Genomic DNA, 19,863 nt, shown 5'->3' with positions numbered 1-19,863 from the left:
GCCCCAGGGCTCTCATGCCGGCGGAGGTGCTGCGTGCGAGCTGCCCCTCTGCGCTGTGAGTGGTTTGACCCAGCAAGGACACGGTGCAGGCTGGGGTGAGGCTGCTTGCTGTAACAAGCTGAAGACTGGGGGCCCCGGCCGGCTGGCTTGCCAGAGCGCACAGCTCCTGATCCCGGGATGGCAAATTCAAGCCCCACGCTGGGTGTGGAGCTTCCCTAAAAACACTGAAGCGCACCGGAAACGAATGCTGTACTGTATGGTGACTAGCATAACACAATAAAAAACTAAAGTAAAATTATGTATTAAAAAAAGGCAGAGATGGTGGTTCTTGTATGTGTTTTACCACAGTAAGAAGCACCTGGGGAGATGCTGAGTGTCCGATGTCACTGAGTAACGTCCTCTCCTGACCACTGCAGAGGAGCCGGCACGGCACCGCTTCCCTTTCTTGCAGATACGGCCTTGCTCCTGTCATTTACAGCTACTGTGGGGGTTTTTGATGACAGGTGCGGATTTTTGAAGAAGCTATGTGATTGGAACCCTTCATGTGTCCTATGACGTCTTGGGTTTTAAAGGATTAGAATACATGATGACACATTGGAACTCCTCAAATTCTCTTAGTGTCATCTCGCAGTTTCGGGGCAGGGGTCCCGTTTCGGGGATCTACAGCATCTCTCATAATTTAAAAAAATGTACTCTTTGTAACCGGTAAGAACTTTGGCTCATGAGAGTCATCATATGCCCTCACACATTAAATGTATATCCCTGCAAGTGGGTTCGCAGGTCCTTCTCGCTGCCTGGAATCACAGGGACATTGCACACCTAGCATGTACAATGGTGTGTCGTGCCGTCCGATGGGAACGGTCGTCTCCCCTCTGAAACTGAAAGCACAGGATGTGAAGGTTGCCTTCGAGAACGTAGAGTGGGCGATTCTTACACACAGGCGTTTTCTCTATCTAAAGTAAAACCGATCTGGCCAAGGATCTGTGTCCTAACATGGAGAATGAGCTCCTTCCAGCATCTCTGTTCCTGTGTGGATCCCCTCAGCCCTTCCCAGACTGGTCCTGGTTGTACCGTTTCTCAGAAGACGTCCTGATTTCAGCCGTTCCACGGTCCCAGCCTGTGGAACTGGGACTCTCGGGGTTTTGCGTTTTGTGCTTTGTCTGTAGACTTGTTTCGGTTGGGGACACATCTGTGTCCACTTGTGTTACAGACTCTTTTGGAATAGCCGTGTTGACCTGGGTGTGAGGCCATGTAAGTCTGAGTCGGAATTCTGACCTTGCCACGACTGCTGTAAGCCTGGGCCAAGTCACGGAATCTGAACGCGGGTTTCCCTCCTTGCAAGGGGACGCTCACCCCACTCACTGTGCAGGCTGCAGTGAGAGTAGAGCAGAGCTGCACGTTCGGTCGTCAGTACGGTGCCCGGAGCAGGCCCCGGGCCCACACGCAGGCCTGTCGTCCACCCGGCTCTCCCTTCACGGGCACAGGACCCTGTACTACTCACCTGCCGTATTCCCTGAGGTTTGCCGACAGGCCAGTGCTGAGTCTGTTTCCGGATCACGTGCGAGCCAGCACATGGTTTTCGTTTTTGTCGTGACCACGTGTTTACATTCTCTTTAATCCCCCTGTGGACAGTACGAGTCTGCCGGGCCCCCGGGGCAGTATGTGCTGTGCTGCTGGGGGAGGAGAGGAAGGACGAGGAAGAGCCGCGCGGGAACGAGGTGTGTTCAGAATGTGTGTTCAGTCTTTCACCTTCAAGACCGTGACGCCCTCAGGTGTGTGAATGACCTACTTGCATACATGCTGGTAAGGTGTCCGACTTTGTCTCTCCTGATGGAAGCTTCTTAGGTTGAAATTACATTACAGATGTGACATACTCGGGGCGCCTGGCTGGCTTGGTCGGTGCAGCGTGTGACTCTCGATCTTGGGGTCGTGATTTTGAGCCCCATGCTGGGTACAGAGATTACGTACAAATAAAACCTTAAAAAAATGGTGTGCAATATAACAGGTACACAACTGATATGCAAGTTATTTTCCCTAGATATAGGGTATTAGAACATTATGAAACACTGTTTATTCCAGGTGAGAACTGACATTCTAGCTCTGAATTATTCCTGACTTTTATCAGGTCAGACCAGGAGGTAGGCTGGGGGATGGGACACAGTTGAGTGAACGTCTGACCCTCCGGCCCGTCGGAGGCGACATGGAGGCCCCTCTGTCCTTGGGCCGCCATGGTCAGGAGCTAGCAGCAGCCTTCCCCACTGTGTGTCCCATGCATCTCTCCTTCCGGCAGGAGCAAAGTGTCCACGAGTCACTGTGATCATCATCATTAGGGGCTGAGGAGTGTGTCCCTTCATTTGGATTAAGCCGCCCTTCAGAAATACTAATCTTACCTTTCACTTCTAACATATACTAACTCGTTGTTTACAAATGATCTGTTCTCACCTGTGATGACCTTGGAGATACTGAGGGAGAGGACGAAGCCTGCAGGGCCGATGGTCATGCTGTGGGACAGGCTATAGCTGAGTGGAGATTCGGGTACAAGTGCTTTGTGCTCAGGGATGCTGTGGTCCGAGGTCTCGCAGGGGACCAGTGCGATTACTGGCGCTCCCCAGGGTCTAAAAGCAAGTTCTCGCAGCTCCCGCTGGCACAGGCAAAGATCTCGGGGCTAGGATGCAGGCTCAGCGATGGGCTTCGTCCTTTTGTATCCGGATGTAAAAATATTGTTGTTCTTACTGGAAAACCGCATTAGCTAGAGTAAGGACACAGGTTTCTTTTCAAATGATCTTCTACCTCTTTTGAGGATAAACTAATAATTCAGAAAATCAAGGTAAAATGTATAATTTTTTTTGAATTACAATTTCTGTTTATTTTTCTGAATTTCATTTTTTTAAGATTTTATTTATTCATTTGAGACGGACAGATAGAGCAGGAGCAGGGGGAGAGGCAAAGGGAGAGGGAGAAGCAGGCTCCCCACTGAGCAGGGAGCCCATGCGGGGGCTGGGGAGCCCAGGACCCTGAGATCATGATCTGAGCTGAAGGCAGAGGCTTAACCATCTGAGCCACGCAGGCACCCCTGAGTTTCACTTGTTCTTAATACGGAACTGGCTGAAGCGGGATGTTTCACAGATTTCCCCTGCAGAGGGGCATTACATAAACGGGTCCATATTCATGTGTATTTTATCTGAGTGCGTCAGTCCGCTTGGGACACTGTCCCAAGACCTGGGATGGGGGCTCACACAGGACACATTTCTGTTCTCCTAAGCTCTGAGGTCGAGGTATCACGGTCAGGGGTGGTGGCTGGTGGCGCCGCCTCCTGGATCCCAGATGGCTGCCTCCTCCCCGAGTCTGCCTGCGGCCTTTCCTCTGCACACTCTTGCTCCTAACATCTTTTCCTCTTTTTCTAGGGACCGCAGTCCCCTCAGTTACGGTCTCAGCCTTACGATCTCCTAGAATCTTAGTTACCTCCTTGAAGGCCTCCCCTCCAGACACAGTCACACTGGGGTTAGGGCTTCACCATGTGGATGGGGGGTGCACACCGTTCAGTCCACTCTGCTGTTTACAACATCCTTGCAAATGTTCAACTTAAGTCCTTCCTCAGTTCAGCTGTAGAAAAGCAAGTGCAGTGCTCATGGTCGTCTTTGCTGATTCTGAGCATTGGCGACGGTGCTGGACTTCCACATGGGTAGTAGTTCGATGTGTCATCTTCACAGCGCATAGTGTTCTAGGTGAGTTAGCTGAGTCGTCCCAAGCGCCCACGCGTGAGCAGAAAGACGGACGGGTGCCGATGCCAGAAGGCTAGCTCGGTTCTGTGAGGAGATGGCTCAGCACCACGGATAGCACCTCCAAGCCCCGCAGGCTTCGATGTTTGCAAGGACAGCCGAGCTATTTTGGGGCGTTCACTCACGCGGCCCGTGCCTGCTGAGTAGGTGTGTTGCAGACTTTATGACAGAAAAGAGACGCGTCTCCAGGTCGTCGGTTTCCACAGAGACAGGTAAGATGATGCAGACGGCTGGAGGAAGTTTGCAGCGTTCCTAGAACACAGCTCAGGTGATGCCAGGAGAGGCTGGAGATGTCACTCTTGCACAAAACAGGATTGCATCCTGCTCGAAGGCATTCGTTCTGGGATATTTATTTTTTCAAAGCATGATGAAAATAAATTCATGAATTCAAAGTGATAGCTCAGTGCCATTCACATCTCAGGAGTCTGACATTAAAAATCGATTGGAAGTCCAGTCTAGAAATCCTGCACGTTGACTCTGGAGTGTGCCTGTAGTTCTAGCAGGCTCGACGGACAGCAGCGGAAGCGTGTCTGGGCCCGTGGGCTTCTCCTCTCCCGGCACCCCCGTCCTCAGGTCCCATGGCAGGGTGCACGGGTGCCCCTCCCTCTTACTCTCCTGCCCATCCACTGGCTGAGTCACTGTGAACAGTTTTAGAGGGCGGTCTTCTAGTTACCACATAATGGCGGGGGGAAGTTCCAAATCTCAAGAGCTAACAAAAGTTAAAGGGAGAAGTTCCTATTTTGTTGGGCATGTGTGTCTACTTCTGGATTTCCTTTGTCTCAGTTTTTGCTTTTTTTTAAGTGCCCGTCTGTGCTCTCATTCAGATCCTGTGACTTAGGAGCCTGGAGGATAAAGGGCTGCCCTTCACCCCCATTTCAGGGCAGGAAATGCTGGGCAGCGTGTGGATAGTCTAACTGGGAAATCAGGATTAGCCAGGAGGGAGCAGAAGGGCAGGAATGGGGAGCGTAACTGTGGACGGTGGTGGGGAGGACAGCCAGTGACCCCGGGATCCACCTCGCCTGGGGAGGGGGAGCGGGTTCTTGTAACTCCCTCCAGAGTCCCTGGGGGAGTAGAGGAATTGAGGCCCATTAGAGCCAACAGCTGACTCTTGAGAAAGGTGGGTGGGGGGTTGAGAGAAGCTCTTAAGGCCTCTTCAGAGCTGGTTCCGGGGAGAAAGCCCAGAACATTTCCTGACCAGGAGGGGGATCGTGTGGGCCTCGAGGCAGTGCCTCAGTGCCCCCCCACCCTGAACCCAGATGTACCAGAGAGGACGGACGGTTATAGTCACTGTGCTCACGCCTGCTGTGGAAGGTGTCTGGAGACGAGGACCCCCCGAGAAGTCAGCCGCCGAGCCAGCAAATGTACTCGCATGAAGGCCTTGTCTCCCGGGGAAGTCAGAATTCACCATGTTCTTCTGAGAGGCCGACAGCTGAGGACCTGAGAGCTGACACGACCCCGGCAGCCCATGGCCTGGGCCGCACAAAGCATGTTTGGGAAGCATCAGCTCTGTAGGAGAGACGTAGCCTCTCAGGGTCCTCTGAGAATTATTTGGGACCTGAGAAGCTGAGCTTTACAGCTTCTGTTGCGAAGGAGGGTCTGGTTCAGCCGGCAGAGTAGCTGTGACGCAGGGTTCCAGAGGGGCTGGGGCACGCCTGTGGCTTTACCCTCAGTCCTCGGGGAGGAGCAGGCTGGGCAAGGAGCTCCCGGCTCTCAGCACATCTCGGAGCCCCACTGAGAGCGGGCCGTTGGTGCCGGCACCCACAGCAGATCTTTCATTTTGAAATAAAGTTTTCATTCGTGCATTTGGTTTTCCAGCAAATACCGACACTACGTGTTAGGGAGGAGAAGCGGGTTTTGGGAATGAGGGTAATTGTGCCCTGGAAGGTGGCCTAGTCCTTTCAGGCCACTCTAACAGGATGGCACAGACACGAACAGCACACGCTTATTTCCCGTGGTTCTGGAGGCTGGACGTCCAAAAGCCAGGGGCCAGCGATCATCATGAGGCCCTCTCCCCACTTCATGGGTGGGTGGTGTCTTCCTCTGTGTCCTATATGGTGGAGGAAGGGGTGAGGGGGTTTCTGGGGTCTCTTCCTGCAAGGCCTTGGGCCCCATGATGGTGGTTCCATCCCCAGACCCAATCACCTCTGAAAGGATGCTTCCCCCACTGTCCGCAGGGGGTCCTGGAGTCAGCATGTAAATTTGCGTCCGTCCCTGGTGAAGGCTCGGGACCCAGTGTGGGGCTAGAGCAGTGGTGCGGCAGGGAGACAGAGCTGCTGAGTGTAACTGGAACGCAGGGAAGAATTTCTAGTGAAAAGGATGCTTTCAGGTTTCAGGACGCGTGCTTCAACTCAGGTGTCCGTAGCCGGCTCATCTGAACACGGGCAAGCCTCTGGGGATGTGGCAGTTCAGTGCTGTAGACCCTGTAGGGGGTCTTCTGTTGCCTTTGAAATTCTGTTCCTCATTTATTTAAAAATAAATGAGTCCAGTGAAATAGTTTAGGAATCTTAGTCACAGATTTTTCAGTGGCTTCCCCACACCCTGGAACCCATAGTGCATGTAGCTCTGGTGGCTTCCCACGGTAGCACAGGCCCCCGATAGGAGGACTGTTTCTAAACCTGCAGCTAGAAGCAGGCCCAGCGCTGCTCAGGCACTGTTTGTCCTGCGATATTTTAACATCAAGGGAAACGGGAATGTATAAATGTCAACTTTACAAGGAACATATGATTAACTCCGTATTTTACCTTCATACCCGCTACTATTAACTATGATAGAATTCTCTGCTTTTCAGCTGACTGGCAAAACCACGTACACGGTGGTGTCCTGGGTGTAGGCAAACACTGGTGATAGGTATGGCACATTTTCCTTTTTAAAGACATAACAGTTTTCTTGAGACATAAGTCACGTATCATACAATTCACCTGTTTAACGTACAGCTCCATGCCACAGGTGTGTCCGTAAGTTATGCACACATCACCATCGTCAGTTCGGGAACATTTTCACCCCCTTCCCAAAGAGGCTCTGAGCCATGGGCAGTCACTCCATCCCAACATCCCCTGGGAAGCACAAATGTACTTTTGGTCTCTCTGGAGCTTTCTGCCCTGGACTTTGCATAGAAATAGAAGGGTCCTTTGGGATGGGTCCTCTCACCTGCCATGAGGTCTTCACACTTCACCCCAGATGCGGGAGGGGTCAGCACCGTGTTCCTTTTCTAGATTTTGCAGTGAAGTATAGCTAACGTAGTACTTACCATTCTCACCCTTTCTAAGTGTACCGTTCAGTGGTATTATGTCTTTCCATGATGTTCTTCAACCCTCCCCACTATCCATTTTCAGAACTTTAAAAAATTATTCCAAACAGAAACTGGATCCCATTAAACACTCTCTCTGCCCCCACCGCCCCCTCCCCACCCATGATAACCATCGCTCTGCACTTGGACTCCTGGAGCTGACCTGTTCCGGGTACATGCTACAAATGTGGTCACGTCACACTTGTTCTCTCCCGTCTGCCTCATCTCCCTGAGCATGTCTCCCAGGCTCACCCCTGCGGTGGCAGCTATCAGCACTACATTCCTTTTTTACACAAATAATCCATTCTGTGTGCCTACTATTTTTATTAATCTATTCATCTGTTGATGGGCACTTTTGGCTTTTGACAATAATGTGGCTGTGAAATAATGGGTGTACAAGCTTCTCTGAGTGTCTGATTTCCATTCTTGAGGGTGTGTACCTGGGGATGCTGATAGAGTGTGTGTAACCAGGAGTGGTAACAACCATCGTCTAGCTGTCAGGTGGTATCTCATTGTGGTTGTTTTTTTTTTTTTTTTTAATATTTTATTTATTTACTTGACAGAGAGAGATCACCAGTGGGCAGAGAGGCAGGCAGAGAGAGAGAGGAAGAAGCAGGCTCCTCGCTGAGCAGAGAGCCCGATGCGGGACTCAATCCCAGGCCCCTGAGATCAGGCCCTTGAGATCATGACCTGAGCTGAAGGCAGAGGCTTAACCCACTGAGCCACCGAGGCGCCCCGGTATCTCATTGTGTTTTGATTTGTATTTCTGTAATGACTAATGATGTTAAGGATCTTTTCATGTTTTGTTTTGTTTTTCCATTTGTAGATCATCTTTGGAGAAATCGGTATTTAAATTCTTAGGTCATTTTGTGATCTTTTTGTTTAGTTTGAGAGTTCTTTATATATGCTAGATATTAATCCCTTATTAGATATATGACTTGCAAATGTTTTCTCCCATTCTGTGGAGTTCTTTTTCACACCTTTGATATTGTATATTGATAGAGAAAAGTTTTATATTTTGACTGTGTGTTTTCTTCAAAGAGTTTTACATTTTTAACTCTAGTTTTTTGATCCATTCTGGTTAGGTTTTGGATGTGGCATAGAGTGAGGGTGCAATTTCTTTTTCTTTTCTTCTTCTTCTTTTTTTTTTTTTTTTTTTTGCATAAGGATATTCTGTTTTTCTGTTTTATATTGAGAAGACTATTGTTTCCGCCATTGAATGGTCATGATATCCTTGTTGAAAATCAATTGATTATATCATGAGGGTTGATTTTTGGACTTTCTTTTCCCTTGGTCTGTATGTCTTCCACCAATATCACACTGTTTTATTACTGTAGCTTTGTAGTAAGTTTTGAAATCAGGAAGTGTGTGACCTCCAACTTTGTCCTTCATTTTCTTTTTTTTTTTTTTTTTTTTTTATTTATTTATTTGACAGAGAGAAATCACAAGCAGTCGGAGAGGCAGGCAGAGAGAGAGGGAAGCAGGCTCCTGGCTGAGCAGAGAGCCCGATGCGGGACTCGATCCCAGGACCCTGAGATCATGACCTGAGCCGAAGGCAGCGGCTTAACCCACTGAGCCACCCAGGCGTCCCTGTCCTTCATTTTCAAGATTCTTTCGGCTATTCAGGATCTCAAGGACTCCATATAAATTGTAGGCTGGGGCTATCTTTTTCTGCCAAAAAAAAAAAAAAAATCCCACCGTTGGAATTTTGATTGACATCGCATTGACTCTAAAGATCACTTTGGGTATGGATATGGTCATTTTAACAGTAGTCTTTCACTCCATGAACATGGGATGTCTTTCCGTTTACTTAAGTCTCTTAATTTCTTTCCACGGTGTTTTCTAGTTTTCAGGGTATTAGTCTTTTGCCTTTTTGATGAAGTTTATTCCTATTTTATTCTTTTTGATGCTATTGTAAATGGAATTATTTTATTTATTACCTTTTCAGCTTGTTCATTACTAGTATAGACATACAACCGATTTTTGTGCTTGATTTTGTATTCTGAAACCTTATTGAATTCACTATTAGGTCGAACTGTTATTTTTTAAAATCAAAATAGTGTTTTTTATAAATTAAGAAAATTTTCTATGGCCACCTTAACTTTCACAATAAAATTAAGGGGAAGGAACAGAGATTTCCCATATACCCACTGTTCCAACACATGCATAGCCTCCCCCATGATCATCATCCTTACTAGAGTATTACTGGGTGTGGTGGATAAACAATGAATTCTGGAACACTGAAAAGAAATTAAAAAAATAAATAAAAATTTAAAAAAATTAATGAATTTATGTTGACATATCTTTATCGCCCAAAGCCCATGTATTCACCATTATAGTATCACAAAGCTATTTTGATTGTCCTAAAAACACTCTGTGCTCTGCCTATTCACCTCCATCACCCCCAACCCCGGCCCCTGTGACCAATCCTGGACACCACTGATAGTGGTTACCCTGTTCATAGATTTGCCCTTTCTAGAATGTTGTGTCGTGGAGATCATACCATATGCAGCCTCTTCAGATTGGCCTTCTCTTAATAATATGCAATTTAAGTTTTCTCAGTGCCTTCTTAGGGCATGATGGCTTATTTCTTTTTATCAGTGAATAATAATTCATTATCTGGGTAGACAGTTTATTTATCCTCAGCTACTGAATGACATCTCAGTTGCTTCCAAGTTTCACATACTCCATTTATATATATTTGCTTTTGTTTTCTGTGCCTTTAGTGTCATATCCAAGAAATCTTGTCAAAAGCAGTGTCATAAAGGTTTTCACCTATTTTTTATTCTAAGAGTTTGATAGTTTTAGGTCTTACATATAGGTAAGCTAAAAGGTGAGCTAATTTTTGTATATGATATAAGGCAAAAGTTCACCTTTATTCTTTTCCATGAAGTTTTCCAATCTTGCCATCATTTTTTTTTTGTTGAAGAAATTATCTCAAGTTGTATAGTCTCAGCATCCTTGTTAAAGATCATCAGATCATATATGCAAGGGTTTCCATCCAGGTCCTCTTTCATCCCATGGGTCTGTCTGACTTGATGCCTAAATGCCAAGGGTGTTTTTTGCAAGGGTGTAAAGATAGTTAAATGAAGAAAGACTAGTTTTTTAACACATCATGCTGGGTCCACTATACATGCAGCACATGTAAAGGAATGGCGCTGGACTCTTCTCCCACAGCATATATAAAAATTAACCCAAAATAAATCAAAGACCTGATATGAGAGCTAATATAAAACTCCTGGGATAAAATTTAGGCATAAGTCTTTGTAACTCTTGATTACCCAGTGATTTTTTTTTTTAAAGATTTTCTTTATTTATTTATTTGACAGAGAGAGAGAGAGAGAGACAGAGAGAGACAGAGATCACAAGCAGGCAGAGAGGCAGGCAGAGGCAGAGAGAGGGGGAAGCAGGCTCCCCACTGAGCAGAGAGCCCGATTCGGGGCTTAATCCCAGGACCCTGAGATCATGACCTGAGCTGAAGGCTACTGTGGGCTTAACCCACAGAGCCACGCAGGCGCCCTTACCCAGTGATTTCTTACATATGATACCAAAAACACAAAAACAAAAGGAAAAGCAGATAAATTGTATGTGTATATACAATTGCATGTGTAAATATTTATAGGTATAATTATATATGCATGTTTTATGCAGTTTCTTATAAAATCAATTAAGGAAAGATACAGAAAAAATGTATTTATACTGTATTTTATAATTGTGTATTATTTTTATAAGTTGCTTCAGTTTTCTATTGCTGTTGTAGCAGATTACCACAAATTTAGTGGCCTAGAGAAATACACTTAAATCCATTATCTTACATTTCTGGGGTCAAAAGGCTGAAAGGGGTCTCAGTGTTATGGGAGTACCAGAAAGTGAGAAAGAATTAACTGTCAAGCAAGAGTCTTCTGTTCAGCAAAACGGCCTTTCAAAAATGAACCAGGGGCGCGTGGGTGGCTCAGTGGGTTAAAGCCTCTGCCTTCGGCTCAGGTCATGATCCCAGGGTCCTGGGATCGAGCCCCACATTGGGCTCTCTGCTCAGCAGGGGGCCTGCTTCCTCCTCTCTCTGTCTGCCTCTGCTTGTGATCTCTGTCTGTCAAATAAATAAATAAAATCTTAAAGAAAAAAAAACACCCACAAAAATGAACCATTGTTCTGATGAGATTTCAACTGCTTATCTTTTTGGTGTTCCTTGTATCTGAAGTCATTTTTGTCTTGCTTCTTTCAAGACTTTTCCCCTGGTATTTGGCTTTTTGCATTATGGTATGTCTGGATGTGGATCTCTGCATTTTCCCTACTTGAATTTTGTTGAACTTTTTGGATGTGTTTGTAATGTTTTTCATCAAAATTTGGAAATTTGTGTTTAGCCAATATTTCTTCTGATACCTTTTCTGCTTCTATCTTCCTGGTACTCCCATAACACATATGTTGATTTACTTAATGATGTCCCACATCTCTTAAAGGATTTCTTCATTTTATTTTTTCCTTTTTTTGTCTACTCATCAGATTGCAAAATCTCCATTGACCTGTCTCAAAGTTGCTTGTTTTTCTGCAAGTCAAATTGGCTGTTGAGACACTGAGGTGAATTTTTCATTTCAATTACTGTAATTTTCAAGTCAAGAATTTCCACTTAGTTTCTTTTCTACAATTGTTTTGCCTTTATTGATGCTATTTGATGAGATATTGTCAGTTATTCTCTACGTGTGACTTCCTTTAGTTCCTTGAACACATTTGTAATACATGCCTTCATGTCTTTGTTAGATCTAATGTCTGGGTCTCTTAGAGGCAGTTTCTGTTGCCTGTTTTTTTTTTTTTTTCTTTTTCTTTCTTTCTTTCTTTTTTTTGCATGTATCATTTTATCTTAGAATCTGGAGAAGGTGGCAACCCTGAATATTCATCTTCCCTCTGGGGCTTGCTGATGTTTGTTTTGTTTTTTGTTTGTTTGTTTGTTTTCTTGTTTAGTTTTTTGAATACTTGGCTGAACTATTTTCATGAAGTCTATGTCCCTATAGTGTGAAGATTTTTAAGCTATTTTTTAGAGTAGCTGCTTGGAGAAGAGTGTTTTCAGTGCTTGCTTTTTTTTTTTCCTCTTTTTTTCTCTTATATCGTTTCTGCTTCATTTGATATTATAGCTGATGGCCTTCACTAATTGTCAGCTCATTGCTCTATTGTCTTCTCTAATGTCCAGGGGTATAATATGCGATAGTCTGAACCAATTTTATTTGGGCCCTGTTTTAGTGATAGTTTTTGAGGTCAGTCTTTGGGATTTTGTCTGATCCAGGAGGATTCTTCTTTCCCTGCTTCCTTCTGGTAACCTTGTTTGCCTCGAGCCTAACTTAGCACTTTCATAGAGCCACCACCCTCATCTTCATTGGTTTCCTCCTAAAAATCCATTGTCCTGAGAGTGTTCTTGGGCTCAAACTTATTGTAATGTTTCAAATAAAGCTACTTCCTTTGGGGAGAGCATTGGGGTTTTCTGTTCTTATGGACCGCCTCTCCCTTGGGACAAAATCTATGAGTCATAGCTGCAGAGCTGGGCGTGGGGTGGCCTGATCCTCTCTGCATGGGGTCCCTGCTCTGCGGGCCAGGTTCCGGCAGCTGTGGTTGCTCCTGGTCTTCTTGGCTTTTTTGTCTCAGTTTGGGCTGCATTAACAGACTGTCATTGCCTGGGTGGCTGAAACGCCACGTATGGAATAAATACTGAAATTAAGCACCTGAGACTTCAAAAAACGGATGTTCCTCTTCAGCAACATCAGAGAAATGACCGGAGTAGTATTTCTGCAGTGCCTTCAGGCTTGGAATGTCCTTCCGTCCCTCTGTGATGGGAATTCCTCTCTCTGTTTCGCACACGAATAAACGAGGGACCATGTTATTCGTGGGACATTCCAGGTGTCCACAGCTGAGATTTGGTAGAACCAGGACACAGGAGAAGTTATTCTTTTTCAGAGTCATCCTCATACACATGGCAACATCTATTCCTATATTCTGAATTCTTTAGATAATGCATACTGTAGCTTCAACATTGTGTAGCTTTAAATCTTTGGATTAAGTAAACTGTTGTCAGGTATTTCTGAAGTTGTGGTGTTTGCCAAACAGTAAATTCTGGGACTACAGCCTGAACCAGACGTTCCTGTTCCCGCAGAGCTTATATTCTGCAGGAGCGTATGATAAATAAGTAAACAGATAAAGAAATGATATCAGGTAGTGGAAATGCTATGAGCAAAAAAGTCAGGAATGCAGTAACCTGAGAGAGTGGGGGCTGCTGCTTTAGGAGGAAGGGTCAAGGTACCCTCAGTTACACCCCCAGAGGGTACTTCCTTTCTACTATTACGTTCTGCCTGTGCTGCCACTCTCATGGGATCTGGGGCAGCGTCCTGTTCCCCATATATTAATATTTCTGCAGTAGAATGTGTGACATTCATACAAAACAGGGTCAGGAGAGATGAGTTATTTCACATGATTGCATACTGGTTGTGGCCTTTCTGGGAGGGGCAGAAAAGGGAGGCTTTGTTGCCACATGAGATGCCAACACACTTGTGATTTTCAGAACCTTCTGAATTTTGGACTTTTGCATTCAGGGCTGGTGGGCTTGTACTGTACTTGTGAAGGCTGAGGAGGCTGGGGAAGTGGGAAGGGTACCTTGTAGGGGAGGGAACACACGCAAAGGGCTGTTCCTTCTGTTCTCCTCACTCCTGGCACATGTGTGCATGTTGGCACATGCACTCGCACAAGCACACCGTCCCATGCCTGCAAGCTCGCACACCTTCACACATGGCTGTAGCCGCACACACACACGCACGCACACATCTGTGGTGTGGGATGTACAACAGAGTCCTCCCGGTCCATTAACCTGTCTCGTGGTGTGGGCTTGGCCTCGTTGTGCACACTCAGGTCTGTTAAAGCTGCGCTTACATTGGAGACCTTTTTCTGGGTGAGTCATGGCGCTCATTGACCAGTACATCTGTCTGTTATCTCCAGGACTGAACTGTGGTACACCCCGGGTTAGCCCAGCAGGGGTATTTTGACAGTGGATTAATGACCGTCTGGTGTCTCAGCCTCTTTATTGTCTGCATACCCCATGGGTGTAGACTGTTGGGGTAGACATTTCCAGGCACATCCTTCCTTCTGGGTGAGAGGAACCACGCAGGATGTTTTGGAGCAGTCCTTGCAGTTGATGGTGGAGACCTTGCACATCAACAGAGAATGAAGTTTACTTATTCCCCAACCAAATTCTGGCCTTCCAGAGTCCAGCTCCAAAGTACCATGTCATGTTGGAAATCACCGCTAGCTTTCCGACAGCTCACAGATGCTGTCACAACGGGCCCCTTCCTCCTGCGGGCTCACTTGCTCACTTGAAGGCGTTGGAGAACTTACTTACGTGCTGTTTCATTAGTGAGTTAAATGGCCTCGGTCGTGAAGTGTGAGCACTGGGGTGGACTGTAGCGAGGGACTGTGCGAGACCAGTGACACAGGAGAAGTAGTCCTTCCTCCTCTTGGCACCACGACTGGGGTTGTGTCAGCGCTCCCAGACCAAATCTGGGCGATGAGGGGGTGGATAATAAAGTTCCTCCAGCACTTTAACTTCTACAAAAGAGAAATTGAGTTCAAGAAGCTTCTTCATGTCCCTTCTGTTGGCTGCATTTCTTCTTTTTTGTGTGGATGTTCCTGTTTGTGCACTGTATTTCCAAAAGGACACGTGTCCCTGCCAGGACCTCATCAGCTGCTCTGCTCCTGGTACTGACTGTGCGTGTTCTCTGTACAAACCTTTATTCGTTTCCAGCAGGGAAATAGGGACATGCCAGCATGTTCAAGCCTTGTCCTTGGAGTAAGGCCAGGCATCAGGGAGGCTGAAATGCACATAGACGATTGGTTAGTCACTCAATTCTTGTACGTGTGAGAAGCTTGCCCACCGATTCTTTGTGTAAAAAGAGACATTGGAAAACATTTTTAAACTATATACTGAGAACACAAGACTCACAGGACATTTTCTGTGACTACAGCAGAACTTTGGGTGAGAGTGGTTGGTGAATGGTTTTTTAATTATTTAATTGTTTATTTATTTTTATTAATTTTTTTTCAGTGTAACAGAATTCATTGTTTATGCATCACACCCAGTGCTCCATGCCATACATGCCCTCCATAATACCCACCACCTGGTACCCCAACCTTCCACCAACCTCTCACCACCGCTGCTTCAAAATCCTCAGGGTTTTTTTCAGGGTCCATAGTCTCATGGTCACCTCCGCTTCCAATTTCCCCCAATTCCCTTCTCTCTAACTCCCCTTGTCCTCCATGCTATTTGTTATGCGCCACAAATAAGTGAGACCATATGATAATTGACTCTCTCTGCTTGACTGACTTCACTCAGCAGAATCTCTTCCAGTCCCGTCCATGTTGCTACAAAAGTTGGGTATTCGTCCTTTCTGATGGAAGCATAATACTCCATAGTGTATATGGACCACATCTTCCTTATCCATTCGTCCGTTGAAGGGCATCTTGGTTCTTTCCATAGTTTGGCAACCGTGGCCATTGCTGCTATAATCATTGGGGTACAGATGGCCCTTCTTTTCACTCCATCTGTATCTTTGGGGTAAATACCCAGAACCGTGATCATCTGGAGGACATTTTGTTTGTGCCCTGTGGTAATAAACAGTTTCTTCATCTGGATGTTTAAGCTGTTCTTTATAATTTAAGAAACAACCCACGAGTAATGCCTTTGGAAGAATGGTGCTCATCTGATCTGTAATTACCCGGTGCCGCCTGGACTTGGTGGACGGGAAGGAAGGACAGTCGTACACTGTTGGTTCTGTTTTCTGGTTTCCTTCTTGCTCCGGGAACGTGGCCAGAAGGACTGAAGCTACAGTGCCCTGTCAGTAGCGGACGTGTTTGAACGCACTTGAGATCTTCTTATTGTCACTTGATTAGGGAAAGTGGAATGGACATGAGTTTTGTAACACAAAGGAGGATGGTCTGCCCCACGTACTTCCAGAAGGCACTTGTGTCCCTGATCCCTCCTGGAGTCTCTCCGTGGGCCTGTGTTCTGTGGGGCCCATTCCTGGACTGTTTTGTTAGGGTAGCATCAGTGACGTCCTTGGGCGGGAACTGTCATGCAGGCACAGCACTGCTGTTGGGTCAGTTAATGACTTGAGGTTTTTCCTAGTCTTTGTAGGTTCATAGTGCCTTGCTCCTGAAGCCAGAAGAGACAGGGATTGATTAATCTTGGTCTAACCTCTTACGAAGCCAACACAGCGTTACACACCTAACACCACTAACCGCTCAGAAGCTATGGGGATTTGAAAACTTTAGATTTAAAATTAGGATGTTTTAAAATATAAAATTCATGAATCATCCTGTATTATCTATGTGCCGGGTTGTGTGTGGGCGGAAGGAAAGGGTTTGCAGGGCCTGCAGAGAACGTGGCTTCTAGTGCCATGGCCTCAGGTCTCAGCCCTGGCCTCCAGGAGCACTCGTAGCGGGGGCCGTGGCTGCATCCCTCTCTGGAGAAGCCGCCCCACCTGCCAGCTGGGGCAACGGCCAAGGACTGTTGATCATTAGGAGGTGGTGCATGGGTGACGAGGTCCGGCCTCTGGCACTAGGAAGCCATCAGTCAGTATTGACGACGGCAAGTGTTGTCTAGACCCTCCAGAGAAAGGAGATCAGCACAGAAATCTTTTCGGTTAATGAATAATGATAAACAGCAAAGTCCCAAAGAGGGGTGTGTGGTAGTTTGAAGTGGAGATTGCACAAACATGAAAATGCGTGGGGCGCTGGTGGCCCTGGGCCCCAGCAGGAAGGAGGCTCGCTTCTGGAATTGCATCTGGAACTGGAGTTCTGGAACCGCTATCCCGCAGGGGTGTGGAAGGGGCGCTTGTGCCCAGGCGGTTAGAGGGGCGCCACTCACACAAGAGGGTGACCTGCCCGGGGAGTAGCAGCTGGTCAGGAAGCTCTACGCATTAACCTCGAACCAAGAAAACTGGGACCTCATTTGTTTGGTGAAGTGGCACCGTACACAATCTCTGTAAGCCTCCGAGTGTGGATTTTGGTCTTTTTTAAATTTATGAGTAAATCTTCATGAGGTTTGGGGAGGAAGAGAAGAGTAGTTCTCAAGTAATATTCAGAATCTTGATGAGTTGCTGACGTCTTCCCAGAAGAAGTGAGGCAGCTGAGGTCCGATCCGCGTGTCCCCAGGTTCCGCCGGCAGCCTCTGGACGTGTTGCCGAAAACGCCGTGGACACGGTGAAGCCTCACGGCGGGAGCCACGGGGAGATGCTGGGGTCTCTGCACAGCGGGGGTGTGTGCTCGCCGAGGCATTAAAGCCGCTCTGTACAGGGAGAGTGCTCTCCATGTCCAAACAGCACATGGTGGAGGAAAGCCTGCTTGTAGGGGTGAACGGTGACGCCTTCGAGTCATGTGTCATTTTTCTAACAGCAGAAGCAGGACATTTTCTCACAGTACCTCCAACATCTTCCAGATTATTCTGTGACGTATTTTGTATGATCTTACAAATAAGAAACATACATTATTCCTATTTGTTCCAGTTAATTTCCCCAGTACAAGGTGCTGAGTGGTCTGTCTAGAGTCATGGAGTTAATGCGGAGCCACGTGGCTCCTCTGGAAGCGGCGGATCGCAGCGTATGTGCGGTGTGTGCCGAGCTCCGGTGTGCAAAGCCAGCTGTCCGCTGCTGAGAAATGGCTCCCACTCTGTGCCCTCTGTGTCCCCACCCGGAGAAGGAGGTCGCTCTTCTGACTTCTTTAGTTACAGCCCATGTAGAGCCGAGAGCTCAGGATTCTCTGGCTGATGACCAAGAGGCTGTCCTCCCAGAAACGGAATTTCGAGGCTGGACTTCAGGGTGCAGAAAGCCCTGCGCTCCCTGACTTGCAGGCTGCCCCAGCCCGGATCCTGCCCTCTGCTCAGCTGACTTTGTGCTGCACTGGGTGCTGCCTCAGCAGTTGCTGTGGACTCTGCAAACATGCTGGGCCTGTACCTCCGTCTCCGTTTGACGATGAAGACTTGGTCCGTGCGACGTCCTTCCGTTGGCCGAGTTGGCTCTGGCGAACACGGACGTGTGACAGGCTCGGTGACTTGCGTGCTTTGTGGACATGCACTGTCAAGGCTGGTCCTGGGTGGGGCCGTGGTGGTCACTGTGCTCAAGCGTCGTGCAACCAGATGAGGACTGCTTTCTCTTGTCCACCGTAGGACATCACACCGGCCTCACAAGCCCAATTTGGTTTACTAGGATGTGTTGTAAAAAGCATGGTAACTCAGGAATGGGTCATTCCACGTGGACATTTGGGTCTGTTTTTTGTAAGGCATTCCTCGGCTGAGACCGTAAAATGTTACCTGTCAGTGGTCTGTTTACTTTGGGACTTTGAACAAAGTCAACAACATATTCTCCGGGGAAGCAGTACAAACTGACCCGGTGCAGGGGATTATGCACGTGTAGGGGTGAGTTCGGATCCTCGCCCCTGAGCTGACGTTCACGTGCTGTGGCATCTTTACTCATTTTGTGGTGAAGAGGCTGGTCCTGTCCTGTCCTGTCCTGCTCTCGCGTCAGTGACGACATTGGGCAGTAATTGCAAAATCCCTTAATTTGTATCCGTGATTGCTTATATTTCCCCCAAATCTGAAGACGTTGTCATGTGTCTTTCTACTTTTCTGATCAGGTTTCCTTGGCCATGCTCCCCCCAGATATTGTGCAAATACCCAAACCTCAAAGGTGTACTTTTTAAAGTGCACATGGTCAGCAAGCGCTTCTCACAGAGGGGATGGACAGGGTTTGCTAACGCTGGCCCAAGTCATTTCACGGGACGACATGCCAGTCTCCCTTTTAAGTAGAGGAGGACACGTCCAGAAACCTGACGGTCTAACGGTCGCAAGGCCTGGTGCCCCCAGTAACCAGGCTCGGAATGGATCTGCTGGTTGTCGCCGGTTCATGTCCAGATGTGTGGGTTATTGGGGTCACCCCCAGGCCTGGGGCCAGGGGCGTTCATCCCGCTCTAAACCGTGTAGTTTAGTGGTGGTGGTAACAGCAGCTCCCACTGTGCCTCACAGCCCACCCTGCCCTGTGACAGCCTCGGCCACCTCTGTGGGTCTGTCACAGCATTAGACAGACTTCTCTTCTGAAACCCATTTTTCTCTTAAAAATCATCTTGTTTCGAAGTTAGGGAAGGGATTCCCATTTACTGCACCCAGTACGTAGAGCAAGAGAAGCTTCCTCTCCTTCCAGCCGAGCCCGTGCGGGCCATGGCGAGCGTTCCCTCATCCCGCAATGCCCCGCACAGGTGGGGTGGGAGGCACTGACTGATTTTAAAATCACAAGGCCTCACATGAAAGCAAGGAGGAATAAACAGGGGAAATTAGGTTTGGTAGCACATTTTCTTTAAGACAGTATAATTCAACATATTATAATCCTTATAAAATTGTTATTGAAGTACCTACCATGTGTTTTTGTAAGTTGGATGCCTAGCGGTGCTCACCGGAGGGTGAAGCGTGGCCCAGAGTGACTCCTGTTTCCTCCAGGTGTGGGAGAGAAAAAGGGGTGAAGTGTGCCGACACCGAGGGGCGACGTGAAAGTGTCTGAGACTCCGTGCAGCCGTGGCTAAGTTCTGTGGTCAGTGACTCAGTGCTTCCAGCCCCCGACACGTGACCACGTTAGTACCGTAAGGAAGGAGCCCGAGGGTGGGAATAGGGCCCTGAGATCATGAACACCCACGGGAAGAGGGAATTCAGTGGGACCCAGAGTTTCGGTCAGACACATCGAGGACACGTGAAGGCACGACCTCCCAGAGCCGCAGAATCAGCCC

At 47.5% G+C, this 19,863-nt stretch overlaps 1 protein-coding gene across 2 annotated transcripts in view; it reads left to right on the top strand.

The window, feature by feature from the left end:
- Nucleotides 1-19,863, top strand: part of DLGAP2 (DLG associated protein 2) — a 773,688-nt gene that overhangs the window by 32,352 nt on the left and 721,473 nt on the right. The gene's annotated exons all lie outside the window — the stretch shown is intronic.

This window comes from Mustela lutreola, chromosome 18 (genome assembly GCF_030435805.1).
Source record: "Mustela lutreola isolate mMusLut2 chromosome 18, mMusLut2.pri, whole genome shotgun sequence".
NCBI classification, from domain to species: Eukaryota; Metazoa; Chordata; class Mammalia; order Carnivora; family Mustelidae; genus Mustela; species Mustela lutreola.
Note: the sequence above shows the minus strand (reverse complement) of the source record. Positions and strands in the feature narration are given on the sequence as shown.